The sequence below is a fragment of the Talpa europaea genome (genome assembly GCF_964194135.1).
Source record: "Talpa europaea genome assembly, chromosome: 4".
NCBI classification, from domain to species: domain Eukaryota; kingdom Metazoa; phylum Chordata; class Mammalia; order Eulipotyphla; family Talpidae; genus Talpa; species Talpa europaea.
In genome coordinates, this window is record NC_140070.1 from 124,903,208 (window position 1) to 124,920,214 (window position 17,007).

At 33.2% G+C, this 17,007-nt stretch overlaps 1 protein-coding gene across 4 annotated transcripts in view; it reads right to left on the minus strand.

Annotated features, from left to right (window-relative positions):
- NLGN1 (neuroligin 1) overlaps positions 1-17,007 on the minus strand; it is a gene marked incomplete at both ends in the record, with an annotated part of 650,884 nt that overhangs the window by 360,649 nt on the left and 273,228 nt on the right. The window lies entirely within an intron of this gene.

Here is a 17,007-nt window from a genome sequence, read left to right on the forward strand (position 1 = left end):
AAATTCAGATCATTTCCCAATAGGTTTCTAAATAAAATGATCAAGTCAAAATGTTTCGTGTAACATGAAGAGAGGCAGCACTACTTCATATATCAGTTTGGAAAAATAGAATCTTTTATTATTTCATCTGGGATCATAGAGGTACAGATCATCTCTAAGTTTTAAATGTAGAAATTGCAAATGTTGAATAAGGAAAGTAAGAAATATCTTTTATGGGGTGACTATCCAATGGAATAAACTCTAAAGTGAAATTACAAACAGATTTAATTTTAATTTTGTATTATTTAAATCTAATAATAAAGAAGAATGTTAAGCTACTGAAAGAAAACATTCCCTTTTTTAACACAAACAACAACAAAATTGTACTAGCTTCCAAATGTTCTATTTCTTTTTTTTTTATAGTTATTAGTTCCAGAACAAGTCTCTGTATTAATTGCGCTGCTTTTCTGCCCTCCTTCTCATACGAAGATGGGCCATATAAAACACAAACACATCCTAAAGAGAACACACGCATGTGAATTCCTAATGTATTCTCACTGCAATGCCAAGTTAAAAAGTGGTGAAGACCTTCCTGGAAGGCAAAGGAAAATAAAACTATACTCTAAATTTTAATTGGCTAAGTGACATCAATTGAATGTTTTTAAATTGTATGATCAAAAACTCCTGAGAGCATTCCTGGGTGCTTTTCTTAAATTTTATACTGTTTTCCTTTAAAAACAATGCAAAAGTCATAAATTTGGAGTCACAAGACTTAGCTTAAGTATGGGTATATTTGTTGTTGGTTTTGTGACCTTGAAATAGTCACTTCATAATTCCCTAGCTTTTTCTGTTGCAATTTGGAGACTCTATACATGTTCCACTCTCTGGATAAAATGTTAAGCAAGTGACAATGAAGCTTGAATTATTTTACTGATATATAAAGATTACCTTCATAATCAGATTGATTGTTGCCCAATCTCACTGTCAATTCTATATCTGAATCTCTGTACTTTGCATATCTGTCTTCACCTGAAACTCGGAAAACCTTGAAATGGTTTGGATTTCCATGCATAACCCTAACTAAATCTTGCCTCTTAAAAATTAGAAGTTGGATACTTCTCCTTCCTCCATCGTTATGAAAATCTATATAAGACAGTAACAGAGATAAAGTTTTTCAAAACCACATTTAGTAATATAAGGGTACTAGAAAAAAGGTATTCATGGGAAGATATATATAATTTTCCCAAATCTATTTTTGTCTGTATTTGGCCAGTTTTAATTTGGAGTTAATTGTTTCTTTTCCTCTGGCTGGTTACCTCCATTTGCATGTAAACAGAACAAATGACATTGGGGTATATTTACATCTACACTATAACAAATGTACTGGAAATATTGAGCAAGCTCTGAGAAGGTCCAGATAACTATAATCATTTGACATTCACAGTATTAAAAAGTAAATTAATGCCAAAACAGAGTTTATATAAAACGTGGGCATGTTTCAAAAGTATATATGTTATGAATTAATGCTCTTAGCATTTAGAAAAACAAAATAGAGAAAAATTACTAATTCTCCTTTTAATTTTCTCAATTTGAGCATTACCTCTAATGACCTCTTTTTAACACTTAAAAAGCTTTGTCCTTTTATCCTCTGTGTTTTGGTGAGGAGGGAACATGAGGAGCAAAAGATCCACCCACTGCTAAAGAGTCTCTGGCTGAGATGAGTAAGAGGAAAGGAAAATCTGAACACATAATTTGTTATGAACTCAGTTGATTGCATATGCATCATTTTATTTCCTTGTTTACATGTTTCATAATTAACTTATGTAGCTATTTGGTGTCTTTGGCAAAATTGTTGATCTTACTAATTTGATTCAAGTCAAAGGAATGAAATTAAAACATCAAGTAAAAAAGAAGTGTAACTTAGCCTGTGCTTAAATAAACTTCTATAAAGAACATCTAGTAAATATTTTAGACTTTTCAGGCCTTACCAGCTTTGTCTCAACTACTTAACTTTGTCATTATTGCATGAAAGCAGTCATAAGGACATGTAAAAGAATGGGCATAACTGTGTTCCAGTAAAATTTTATCTATGAATATTTGAATTTCACAAAATTTTCACTTGTCACAAAAGTATTCTTCTGATTTTTCTCAATCATTGAAAAAAGTATTAAACCATTTTTAGTCCTGAATGGAATAAATCAAATAGTTGGACATAGTTGTCCTATTTGCCATAGTTTGTGAAACTCTGATTTAAACTATCTGGTCTCATTTAATTGGAAGTTGTAAAACAACGGCCAAACTTCACTGGTGATCCCAACTGAAGAGTTTCATCAAAGAAATACATTTTTGCATTATTCAAAATATTATTTAAAAACAGATAAATTTAGTCTATAAATTCAGTCTACTAATTTAGTCACCAACGCAGACACTTTGAAGGTTTTTCTACCAGTTAAATTCAAAATCTTTAATTTGTTCATTTCAATGGCAAAAATCATTAATGCAGACACTATTATGACTCTATATCAGTACAGAAAGTTTCATTATTTGAGACTGTCTTTTAAGTTATTTAAGTTTATGTACTCCTAAACCTCTAAAACTTTCTGCCTCTGTTAAACTAACCAAAACTCACACCTTGAAGAAGACTAGAATGGGGGCAATGGAGGAAAAATAGAATGAATAAAAAGGTGTCATGTTTACATTATTTTTCTATATGATTCAAATAGTCAAATATACCTGACTCTTACAGAAAACTTCACATATTTGTATACATATATTATATATTAGGTTTCTAATATATATGCTATCATTCTTCCATTAAATTCAATTTCTTTAGCACCTAATATTTTCAAAACATTTTATTAGTGTTACATTAGTGAGCATACATTAGTGAGCATACTCCTTACATTAGTGAGCATACTTTTTTTTAATCACTACCATAATTTTCAATATTTTCTTAGAAGTTTTATGTGATGACCCACAGCTTCATTTTATTTTCTCTTTAAAGTTTGCCTAAAGTCCTTAGGTCTCTATGAAAGTGTGTTGATTCAGAGGCTGATAGTCCATTTGTTACAGTGACAATTTGTGATTGCTGACTCCTCAAAGGAGTGTACAACCTTGCTACTAAAAAAGCATTCACAGTTCATAGTGACAGTTTTACTGCAGAACTAGTAAGTCCCGAGTCAACTGTAAAACACAAACAAACAACAATAATGACAAACAGGACAGGGCAATAAAAAAAAAAATTAACCAGTCCATTTAACTTCCTAGTTCTAGCAGCTAACTCTATTGTTATAGAAAGTATATAGATATACATATCTATATACTGATTAGATAGATATAGATAAGATAGATAGACAGATATGCTAAGGCCAATGGTATGCTGGTTAATGCTAAAAACCAGCTTTCTAGGGAGAAAAAACCTGATTCTTAGCATTTGTTGATTCCTATGGTGTGATACTCCCACTGTGACCCATTTTAAGCTAACAATGTGGAATATTTGAATGCAAATTGGGAAGACATACATGGCATGTTACCATCTCTTATAAGCCAGGGTGAACTAACTTCAATACATCACTACCTGGGCTGTACTATGAAATTATAGCAAATTTTCTCTGTAAAACTAAAAGAGAAACTGTAAAGAAAAATTCTTTTCTATGTTTATTGTAGCAAAATGTAAAAGAAAAATATACAAAGAAATATAATTACAAAAAGTACACAAAATAACATTCTCTAAATTATTAAAAGATGACAAAATATTAGACTTAACACATATCTTCAGGGTAACTTACAAATAAAAGACCTGACATACATCTTTTGACAAGATTTAAATTGCTACATACAAATGCGGAGAAAATTTAGCAGAGAAATTATGGTTTATAAATGTCAAGGAAGCTAATGTTTAAGACGTAACCTTTCAGCAGGTGGAGTTTCTCTATCTCAAATTATGAAGACTCAAGTATAATCTCAGAATGCATTTCTTTTTTGTGTGGCTTTCAAATTCTTATCCCTAGCTTCAGTGTGAACTTTTTGCAGTACACCATGGATTCTAAGAATGCAAATATGATTGATTTCAATGACTCATGTAATCTAAAGGGGGTAAGAACACCATGCTATTCTATTAATATTGATTTGCAACATGAGTTGTAGATGTTCATGGTAAAAAGAGAAGAAATCTATGGCTTCCTTGTATATCTGAATCCCTAAAGCTTATTCAGTTCAGTGAACAAGATTTTCCTCTTGTTAGATATTTCCTGTTTATCTTGCCTTCAGTAGTTAGAGCAAGAATACTTTACTTCTTTTATATTCAATCAAGAGTGTCAGTATGGCATTATTTATAACTAATCTGGACATAATGAGATCAAAATGTAAATTGTCACTGGATTGAAGGTGCACATTATAAAAGTGAAATCTCATAATGAGCCGTGTCTGTTGCTGATTGAGATCATACTTAGTATCTCAATAATTCATGCAATCTTTGATATTCACATTTGATTCTAATATCTAGGTACTATACAGGGTGTCTGTTTAATGATACATGTGCAAGAGTCAAAAAGGACAATAGCAATATGAGAAAACAGACTTTGAAGGAAGATAATAAATCTCACTACCTCATTACTAGAAGAAATGCTATATAAGGAGAATGAATTGAGATAGCTGAAGCACCAATGACAATGGATGTCAATGTCCTTTGGAAGAATGGGAATTGCAAGTAGAGGTTGGGATAGAAAGGAGAATGAAAAAGTTTAGATAATAGCAGGGATTTCCTAATAGAGCTTAATCATCTTGGATCCAGATGCCTATATTTTGTAAATCAAACTAACACATGCGGAATGATGTCTAGAAATTCAAGTCTTTCTCTAGGTCTTCAGGATACCTCACAACAGGGTTTTCAGAAGCCTCGGCATAAAGAGATAACCTATTTCCCAGAAACAGGTACATTTTTAATTCTAACAGAGCCTCCTCTCTATTACATATGAGATTCTCTGAACAATGAGCCTGACAGCAATTACTGGGTTCTACATATGGTAGGCAGAATAATCCTCTCCAAAGATGACCTGCCCTAGTCCCAAAAACCTGTGAATATGTTACCATGCATGAAAAAAGTAATTTTGCAGATGTGATAACCAGATGGTCATGATCTAATCACATTAATTCTTAAAAGGACAGTGTTCAGAGAGATACAAAAGGAAAGCATAGGTAGAGGTAATTCTGTGTGAAATTGGGGGGCTTCTGGTAGCTGGGGATGGCCCTCAGCTCACATCTAACTGAGGAACTGAGCTACTGAGACTGTAATACTGAGACTGTTACTGACAACTGTAATACTGAGTTATATAAACAACCTGAAAATCAAAGACAGATTTTTATATTACAGCCTACAGGGAATACAGTTCTGCGAATGGTTCCTCAAGACTTCTACTCATGATTGTGTTAGGTAGATTGCTAGGTACTGACATCTAGTAAAGGTAAATCAGTTATTATCAGTATAGTATTATGTAATAATACTACAATACATTATTATTGTTGTTGCAATACTGCTTATATTGCAATAACTTGTGATAATGTTATAATGAAAGTCTATGCGAAATCCAGCACATCATAGAAGACAAACCAACTGACTTGCTTATTTGAGAGAATGAGAAGGTAGGAAAGAAGAGGTGGAGATGCTTTATGGAATTTTGAGTAGAAAATTAGAGTTTAAAATTTGGAGAGGGCCTCCCTGGTGGCGCAGCAGTTGAGCACTGGGCTGTGAAGCTGCCTGCAGCCTCTGCAGTGCCGGTTCGATCTCCGGCAGCTGGCAAGGGTCCCACATGGCGCGCAGACCTCTCCTGCCACCTGCTGCTCCCCTCAGCAGTGTACTTCGTCAGTCTGCCTGTTCTTCTCCCCACTCTGGCTCTGGTGAATTCTCTCACCTTCCAGCGCTTCTGACTGTACCCAGTGCTTGTATAAATAAATAAATAAATATTTAAAAAAAATAAAATAAATAAAATTTAGAGAAATTGGTAGGACATTTCTGACAGAATCTGGGCACAAGTAAAGGTATGAAGAGATAAAATGACTTTAGCTCCTTCTTATTCATATCCTTCATTAAGAGTGTAAGTGGCCAGAGGCCAAGGATGCTGGAAGATAAATATTCAGGGTCCATTTCATTCAAGACTTGCAATGACTTAGCAGCGAATTTGAGGTTTATAACAAATAGGAAATTTAGTACAGAATTTGAAACAGAAGAGGACAAAATCATATTTAAACTTCTAGGGTGGCAAGAAATACAAATGGAAGTGGGTTGAGCAGAAAGTAAGGAAACAGAAAAAAGCTCATAAAATAATGATTATGCAAAAAATAATTAGGACCTAAGTCAAGGTGGTAGACATAAGGCAGAGATTTGAAAGTATATGTAGGATTTGGCGACCTCTCCGGTGAAGGTTGATTGAGGGAACTAATCCCCACTAATCATCACGGTATCACCGTAATCAGTTTTACTAGGTTTTAATGCATGCTTGCCACTGGTTGAGCATTTTGCTTGTGTTATATCATGTGACATGTACATTGTTAATACTAAGGGAAAGATATGGTTGTTATATCCATTCTATTGATGAAAAAACTGAGACTTAATACAAGTAAAATAGGTTTTCTAAAGTCACATTTTTAACAACAGAGCTGAATTTCAAACACTGGCAATTGACCTCAATAGTCTACAATACTACACTTAACTGCAATGCCATTGCCTCTGCAAAGCTACACCTGAGAAAATAAAGCAAACGTTGTAAAAAAAAAAAAAAAAGGTTTGATATATATATATATATATATATATATATATATATATATATATATATATATATAGTAAAACTACTCCCAGTTTACTGGCTTGGGTAACTGTGAAGAAAAGTCAAAGAAGGGACATGAATAATCAGAGCTTGGGAAAAATATCTCATTTAGGATATGCTGGACTTGAAGTGCTGTCAGGGATCTAGGTGGAGGACCAAAGGGCTCTTGGATTTCTGGGTCAGGTTCCTCAGAGAGGTGTGAATAGGCGTTAGCTGTTTACCATCTGATTCTCAAACTGGGTCAAAAATGAATGTAACCAGCAGGTGTACACGTGGCAGGGGCCCAGGAGATAAAGAGCAGTAACTCAGATTAAATTCAGAGACTTAAAAAAAAAAAAAAAAGCTTCCCCAAATCTTCAAGGTAGTACAATACCGCCACCTACTGCAATGGCTGTTGAGTACAATATATCTTCTGAGCTTAAATTTTTTTTTTTTTTTATAAATTTTATTGTTATATTCCCCATACAATTGCAGCCCCCCATTCTGACCCCAATCCCTCCCCTCCCGCCCCCGCCCCCCTAAAAGTGTCTCTGGTTCATAGTTTTTTGTTGATTTTGATTTTCACTTTCTTATAGTTATTCATTTTCCTGGTCCCTGATTTAAGTTTTCTAGATTCCTGCTATGAGTGAGACCATCCGGTATTTTTCTTTTTCTTTCTGGCTTATTTCGCTGAGCATGATCCCTTCCAGCGCCATCCATGTTGCAGCAAATTGCATGTGTTTATCTTTTTTGAATGCTGAGTAATATTCCATGGTATATATGTACCACATCTTCTTGATCCAGTCATCTATTTTTGGGCATTTGGGTTGTTTCCAAAGCTGAGCTTAAAATTTAACTGTTTGGCTATGGCAGTACCTCTTTGGCATGCCTCACTTCCCCTACCCTTCTATCCCTTGCAGTCACCATCCCCTGTTCCTCATGTTTTCCTGTCTAGTGTCTCCTGCACCACACGTGGGATATAGAGATGTGAAGGAAGCAAACAAGTGCCTTGCAGTTGGAAATCCCAGCAAGGGTTCCATCTGTACTGCTAAAAATGTTATTTCATGTTATCGCTTATTACTCAGTCTTAACTGTTGTTTTCTTTGTCTTTTCCTGGTTCTGAATATGGTGCTGGCACTTGTTAGCCTGCAGTAAGTTATACATTTTTTTGCTACTCGGTTTTCTCATCTGTAAATTGAAACTACTAATGTTTACCTAACATGCTGAAGGTTAACAGAAAATGGTGCATAGTAAAGATGTACAGGAAAAAATAATGACATTTTTATTCATATCTATGATTTTACCAAACAGCAAGGATATAGCATATCTGGGAAAAAAAAAAAACGTATAAAAAGAAAACAGATATGGAAGGGACTATTGAAGATATAAAAGAGAAGTGTCTGTAATCCATTTTCATAGGCCTAAACAGAAAAAGGGAACTATCATGAAAATGCATAAAAATAAGAAAATTGAAAAAATACATTTAAATATGTGTAACAAACTCTTATTGTCTTAACAATGGAAATATACTTAAAATACAGAAATAAGAATGAAACAGAAGTAGATGATTTCTCTCAAGTATCAAGCTTCCATGATAAACAAAACCATTTCATTTAGGTGTTTAATAGTAATCGTGGTCACTATAATTTCCCTGTGAAGTCTGCTTCCAAAAACCTAATTACTCAGACCTTGGCTGTAGGATATATATTCTGCTGTTTAGTACACTTTCCTGTATATTCATTCATCAACTATTTATTACTCACTGCAAGGAGTAAGGTGGTATGTTAGAAACAATTTTGTCTCTTCTGCATCATGGGCATTTTTGTGATTTGTGTAAGATAGAGCTGGAGAGTTTATTTGGACTCTGGATATTAGAAAGACACAACCTTTCTAAATATGAGCATGTTGGATCTAAAGAGTCCCTAGGATCCCTCAGTGGGGGTGGGGGCACTCATGCCCACCATATTGGCAAGTTTATGGATAGTGTTAAAGAGGTTGGTAAATGGCTTTGGATGTTGGCCAGAAGTAAATCATCCCCATTGTTCAAGTCTGTGGATGCTTCAGCTAGGAAAAATTGTCTGTTTGAATTTTAGCAGAAAAGATAAAGGTCTAGCTGGGCATATAGAGAAAGGATATATCTACTAATGGGCAAAACACACGTGAAAAAGATAAATGATTTCAGGATTGTAATTTGATGAAATGCAATATTCTGAAGGGATTTATAAACCCTTTGCTATATATATATATATATATATCTTACATTATTTTCTGACTATTTATATAACTTGAAAATCCAACAAAATACCACATCAAGTTAAAGAGAATCTAAAGAGATATAGTTATCAACCCACAAAGCTGCAAGCTGGGAACAGAGATCAGGGTACGTATTTGCTAGATTTGATTATTTAGTCGATTGCACTTGAATAAGAGTTCAAAGAATAAGCCATATATAAAATTACTGTTATGTCCAAAGAGCCCATAGTGCTTTACAGGCATTACCTGACAACCTTTCAGATATCCCTGTGTTGTAGGAACAAGTGGTCTTGCAATCATGCTATTTCAATAAAGAGCTGAACATGGATGGAGAAATGCCTTAGTTGGAAAACAGTAACTTAGCAGTAAATACACAGAACAGAGGCCATGCCTGCTGATCTCCACTATTCTCTTCTCCAGTTCATACATTATTCCCTTCACAAAATAAATACTCAATGATGAAAGATTCAACATTTAATATCCTTCTATTTTCCTCCCCAAGATCATTTAATTGAACTATCATTATGGGCACAACCAATTCTTTTCCAATTTGTCGCTGAAAATTGCCATAGCACACAGATACTGACCATATTTTAATGAAGTCTTTTATTAGTGCAGTGGCTTCTATTGCCATTTTTGAAGGAGCTCTCAGATTTTCCATTAGAGACCACACTTTGGATGGGTTTATAACTTGGAAGTAAACCTTTCGTCAGGTCGAAGTAGGGCAAAAAGGTTTTAGCCTTAAGAGTACTTTGTTATTTTATAATAATAAATCAATTTTCCTTCAAGATCAGAGTGCAATAACAATTTCCTTCCAATGCTATCTCCTTGTATTTTCCCAGGTATATATAAATGACCACCTTTCACACATATCTCCAGAAAGCATTAGTCTGAGGTCAGGGAAAAGAGTTCAAGAGTCAGGCAGTTGAACATCTTGTGCATAATGCTAATACAATATCTATATAGGCTGGCTAGATTTTCATTAAGGATAATATCTGCACTCAAGGATCAGGCTGCACCCCCAATCCAGGAAGTCTTATCACAAATGCATCCTGTTGATCACCCAGAACTAACTAGACAAGCATGAGTGGGTGGTTCTGAACAAATCTCTTACCAGTATCTGAAAAGGAGACAGTCCCCAAAATGAGGGTCAAGTCAATATTATGGTCTGAATACATGAAAGATAGTAGCCTGTGTAAATGGTAATACAATCACTTTTATAAGGGAATTTTCCTCTCATATTCCAGATTAATACATACAAAATCATAGTAAAATGGCTTTTGATTGTATATTCCTACACTATACTCTTTATAGACAAGAGTAAATAAAATTATTATAAAGTCACTAAAAAATGCTACAGAACCCAAAAGAACTCAGTAAACCCTTTATTTTTGGCAAAATCTCTACTGACTTTCACATTCGACATATTCTTTCCTATGTCTATGAGCTTGAATTTGAATGTCTTTTTTTTTTTTTGAGTAGTCAGTATTGGAGTTGACAATGGTTCTTTCTAGCTTATAAATCTATACATTTTCTCTCCTTTGGAGGATATATATTTTATGGGATGCATCTGAATTAAATAGCTTTTTCAACCAGTAAAACTAGTTATTACTGCTGTTGGCAGCCAAGCAACTATGATGGTTGCTGCCAGACCTTATGTTTCTATGTTCTTTTATTCCTTTTCCTGTATCCCTGTCTTTTAGTCTCAACCATCCTAGCTACCTTCCTTAACATAAATTCAACGGATTTTAAAACATCACTTAACAACAACAAAAAAACCTTTTTACTTCTTGACAACTCAGAGAAATGAATTCTTCTAAAAGGAACAGATTGCTTTAAAAATTACATGTCACAACTTAATGGTCATGCCACTGAGCTTTATAATGAAAGGTATTAACCCCTTGAGATTCCTACACTGACCTCTATTTTGCTCTCTTTGTCACAGACTCTGGCATAGCAGAAGCAGGTTGCTGGCTAGAGGCTACAGTTATGCAGAAATAAAGGGCAGAGAAGCAAGATGGCTGCAAAGATGGGTAATCCACATGTCAGCAACTCACAGTCCTCATCCCCGCAGTAACCATTTTGTCATGCTGCTGCAGGCAAAGCTCCTTTGGCTCATACACAGCTTTGAAAATTATGCTTATTATTGCCATGATCTCAAAAAGGCAAATTATTATTATTATTCATTCCCATGGCCTACTTTCACACTGAACAATTATGACTTCAGAGAAATAACAGTTTCATATCAAATGTTCATACATTTATAGAAACATGTAGCTGCCATTTTGGGTGAAATTAGAAGCTTTCAATTTTAGTTTCAAAATCATTCTACATGCTTATAGCGAATACAAACAAAAAAATGTGTACTGCTGAGTCAAAGTATATTTTTCAACTGTAGCAACAGAAAGTTTCCAGTCAAAGAAGTTAATTAGCAACTAAATTATGACAATCTTGTCTTTGTACATGTCCTGTAAATAATGAGCTATCTATAATTGATAAATGACAAAGAGCCCAACAAAATGTGGACCTCTGAACTTTGACTTTAATTAAGACATTACTAAGTAGAAATAGTCCTGAAAATCTTATTTCCCCATTCAACACCTAAAAATAAAAATATGTGGGTATATAATATAAATGAAAAGCAAACTTCATAATAAACTTTCCTCAATAGTTATTTTAGGTAGAACATCTGGGGAATCAAAAATTCATATTAATAAAATATAATACAAATTGATTACATACTTAACAAATGCATATAGTAAAATGAGCATATAGAAAGATATGCTTAATGCTATTTATGATATTTTAGAAATACTTCTTTATCTTATTTCACTTTAGGCTATCTATTATTAAATCAATTTTACTGGGCAGAGTGACTGAGAGATGCTTATAACTGAGACTCCTGGGAACAACATAAAAAAGGTGCTGTGATTTCAAAGCTTTTATTCCCTGCCTCATATGTGCAGATCATATACACCAACATGTTCCCCTGTCACTTGCAATAAGCATTTCTATGATATTACGGAGTACGTTATTGTGAAGGATGCCAAATACAGTTAGAATATCAGTTAAAAGTTACTTAGACTATTCTAATTAAAGTCTACAAATTATTTACTTGAAAAGGACTTTTGTGATGGTGGTAGATTTTTTCTTTTAAATTTAGTTTTGTTTAGAATCTTCTGAACAAAAATTTTACGAATGCAGATTGGTTATTTTATTATTTTTTTCTTTCTAAAAGATTTATTTATTTATTTATTTATTTATTTATTTATTTATTTATTTATTTATTTATTTATACAAGCACTGGGTACAGTCAGAAGCGCGGGAGGGTGAGAGAATTCACCAGAGCCAGAGCGGGGAGCAGAGCAGGCAGAGGGACCGAAGTACACTGCTGAGGGGAGCAGCGGGCGGCAGGAGAGCTCAGGGCGCCATGTGGGACCCTCCTCCGGTGGCCGGTGGCCAGGGAGCAGCCAGGGATCAAACCAGCACCGCAGAGGCTTCTGGCAGGGAAGGCTTCGCAACGCAGTGTTCAACCGCTGCGCCACTGGGAGGCCCCAGATTGGTAATTTTAAAACCTATTTATTGAAATAATAATAAAGCTTGGAAAGTTCCCTTTCAGAGTAATTTTAGAAAACCAAAAATGTATTTCACTGGGTTATTTTGATGTTATTGTGTTTTAAAACTAACCATGGAAAATTAAAATTGAAGGTTTCTTCAATAGCAACATAATATACTATGGGGCACCAAACAGGAATGGAGAGACTGAGCTTACTGTCAGAATCTACCTCTGTTCCAACTGTTCCCCTCCAGCCAGTCACTTACAGGTTTCAAAGTTTTAGTGAGGTGGAGAGTGGGAACTGGATGACAGTTTGTTTTTTTTTTTATTTAAATATTTTATTTTATATAATTCTTACATCTTTTTTCATCTTTGCACAATGTATGCATTTTCATTTTGGTTATATTCCCCATAAAATTGCACCTCCACCCTTATTTTGACTCTAGTCCTTCCTTTTCCCTCCATTCCCTCCCCTGGATGACAGTTTTTAAGACTTCTTCCAGCTCTAAATATCAAACATACAAGTTTCAAACAAAATTTACCAAATTTATTTTATCATGATCACTAAAAATGGTAAGTTCAATTTTAGACCAGATTTTGTCTTTACAATCATGTGTTTACAGACAATGGTGGAAGAAGTAAAAAACAAAAAAACAAAAAATACATCTGAAAAAAGAAATATGAGATCTTAATTCTGAACTATTTAGATTTCCAGTCACTGTGTTTCAAGAAACAGAACTGGAGTTCCCGCAATTTGTTTCTTAATGTGATCAAGTCATAAGAATAAGAAAGGTGTTCTACACTTGAATACTGTCTAAAAGCTTTTCAAAATGAACACTGTTTAAAGATTATAAATAAATGCACTTTGTCTAAGAAGACATGAATAAGCCATGCCTTCAAAAATTAATAACAATGGTAAATTTTGATTTCAAATTTTGATTTGTGAGCTGGAAGTCAAATATCTCAATGTAGAGAATTTTGTTCTGAAAAACAGATCTAATCAGATAAAAGCATATTTTTTTTAAATTCATTTTTTGAACACCCCTATATTTTGAACTCTTTAGCCTATTTTAGCCTATTTTAAAGAATGATGGGGAATCATAATGCTGTGATATTGGTTAGGCATTTGGTTTTAGTGGCTTTCGGTCATACATATATTATACTTTCTGTGGAATCAGGTGACTATTTTTACCTCAGTAATTCCTGAGTGAAAGCACCGGGTGGTGTTTATATAAGGATTTTAGTCAGTTATTTTGATTTTGATGTGACTCCATATTTAAAATTTCATTGATAATGTATGTTATTAAAATTAATTTGCTTTTAAAATATGTTGCCTTTTATATAGTTTGTGTTCAGTTTGTAATTAAGAGTTATAGAAATCCTGAGAATCAGTGTATGTTTTCATTTGCCACCTTTTGAGTAGTCTTTATCTTCATAAGAAGAGAAGAGCAGTAATTGATAAATTTGTGAAACTATTAATTAAAAGTACAGAATGAATACATATTAGAGTATTTCTAGTAGCAAAGACACAATCCTTTTCCTTTTTAAATCTTTACACCTTAACATTTATTTTTGCATTTAAAAGGAACTGAAACAACCAGAAGGCAGTTGGGGGTGTTAAGCCTGGATGGGGGCCCAGTGAACTGTAGTTGAGGACCATGGGTGCCTTGGAGGCAAGAGTGGTGTGGTGACATACACCTGAAGGGGGTGATCCTCTTCTCTGAATGATCTGCAGTGTTGTAAAACAATGTTATCTCTATTAAAAAAATAAAATCTCAAACAAGTCTAAGGAAAAAAAATTGAAAAATAAAAAGTTACATTAATAGAAAATTCAAAGAATGTAAGAAAACTATTACTCATGATGTCTCATACTGCATATAATCTTGAAGTATTTACTTATATTTTCTTTTCATAAAAGTCATTCTTTTAAATATAGCACTAACCATCCAGTTTTTAACATTTTATATGTTGATATTTCATTTAGCAGTATACAATAAACATATTACCATGACCTCATTGGGTCCTGTGACCATTACTGCAATGGCTACTTAAGAGTCTGTGTGGATTTACTTAATTTGCCTAAATATTTCTCTATTGATAGGCCTTTAGTTTGCTTGGAACAATTTCCATTATTAATAACATCAATAGAAACAATCTTATAGTATATCATTCCTCTTATTTCAGAATTTTTCCTATTAACACATTATTTGCAAAAGAAACTTTGGAAACAAAGGAAATAATGTTATGTATAGTTTTTGAATATACATTCCCTATTATTTTGTAAAAATAGCTCTCAAATCAAAATTCAACTAATAGCATGATAGTATTATTATTTAATGGTTATTAATTTTGGTATTGGAAATAGGTCTTCAATGTTATTTTAATTTGCATTTCTTTAAATATGAGGAGTTAAATATTATTATAGATTCATTTATTAATTGCACTTTTTGGTAATTATCACTTAATATCTTTGTCCAATCCTCTTCATATCTTAATATACTTCAGTATTTAGGAATGCCCTAGGTAATAAAGATTTGTATTTGTTTTAATATTTGTGGAAAATAATGTCTCAAACAATATTTAATGTTTTTCTTCACTGCAGTTTTTTTTATTCTGTGTTCACTATTTCCTAAGTTTTGATATTCAGCAATTTAAAAATAGCCAGTATTTAACTGAACTTATAATGAATTGATAATGATAACATTAAAATATATTTATTTTGGCTATTTAGTCACTTATTAATGACTTAACTTTTTATGAATGATCTATAGTTACCATATATTTCATATTGCACATATCAAATTTTTACACATAACATCTAAGCTATATATGTACCGACTATTTTAAATATATCTATTTTACAATGACTGAAAATGTTTCCCTTGCCTTTGAAGTATAGTATGTTAGTGACTATAAATTAGTTTAAAAGCTATTCTTTTTGGGCCTCCCTGGTGGCACAGGGGGTTAAGACGCAACCTATGAAACTGTCCACAGCCACTGCAGCACAAGTTTGATCCTCCCCCCGGCCAGCCAGGGAGCTACCCACATGGTACAGCAGACCTCTCCTCACTCACCCACTGCTCCCCTCAGCAGTGTACTTCAGTCAGTCTGCCTCTTCTGTTCCCCACTCTGTCTCTGATGAATCATCTCACCCCCCACACACACCTTTGACCTGTATTCCAGCTCTTGTATGCATAAATAAATAAATCTAAAAAAAAACTTTAAAAAATTAAAAAAAATAGAAGCTACTCTTCTCATTTCTCAATCATCTACTGTATCTAGCACAGTACTTTAAATTGCATTTATATAAGGCTTTTCAAAAGCTAGACAGATTCAACTGAACTTTCTGATTTTATTCATATGCGATAAAAATAATAGAATCTAAGGCCTGATATATATATGCATATATAGAGAATTTCCTTTTTGTTTCCTCTGTGTGCTATAGATATGTTTGGATATAAAAATTTCAATGCATTCCAAAGTATATAGGTCCTTATTAATTACATTAAATTGGTACTACCCATCAGCCACTATTAACGATGTAGAGTAGATATTACAAAAAGTTTTATATTTCTTCTTATTTGAAAATTACTATGAACAGTATAGGATTTACCAAAAAATCTGAAACCACCTATAATGTTACTGCACCTCATTATAAATAGCACATGAGAATAAATCTTTAAGACTAGGACAAGTGGTTTGAGCATGCCTAGAGATTAAAAATTATGTTCTGGGAAATAAAGTGATAAATTACAGCTTATTGCTTCTATCTACTTTTTCTGGCTTAGATTTAGTTTAAAAAATATTTATTCATAGTTCTTTTCCAAAAAAAAAAAATCCTGTTAATTACTAAACAGAGAATGCCTTCCAAAGGCAATGTGAATTTGCTACTTTTTAAATGCTGCTCTAATTTTATAAGAAAAAAAAATCTTTGGTTTATTATACACATTAATAGGTTTCAAAGTTATAAAGAAATAACATGCTTACTTCTAAGACATAGCTACAGAACAATGAAATTTAAACAATATTGAAACTATGTATGTCCAATAATTCTGTCTGTAGAATAATATTTTGTTGCTCAAATTATTATAAAATAAACAGAAATGTTTCCAAGAGTCAGTTTACATGTTTGTGATCATGCTCAAATGGCTCCTCTTGGAGAGAAGGTGACAATATACATTCTGAAATAAACAAAAAACTAGCTGAAGACACTAGAAAACAATCTCCCGCAGATTCTAGGGGGAGATATATATATACCTTTGGAAGACCATGAAAGAATCTAGGGACTACAATGTATCATTTATTATGTAATATAAATTATATTATATTATTATATTATATTATTTATTCTGTAATATAAATTATATTAACTAAAATAGTAAAAAAATGATCCATACACAACAGATTGATCCTAAAGTG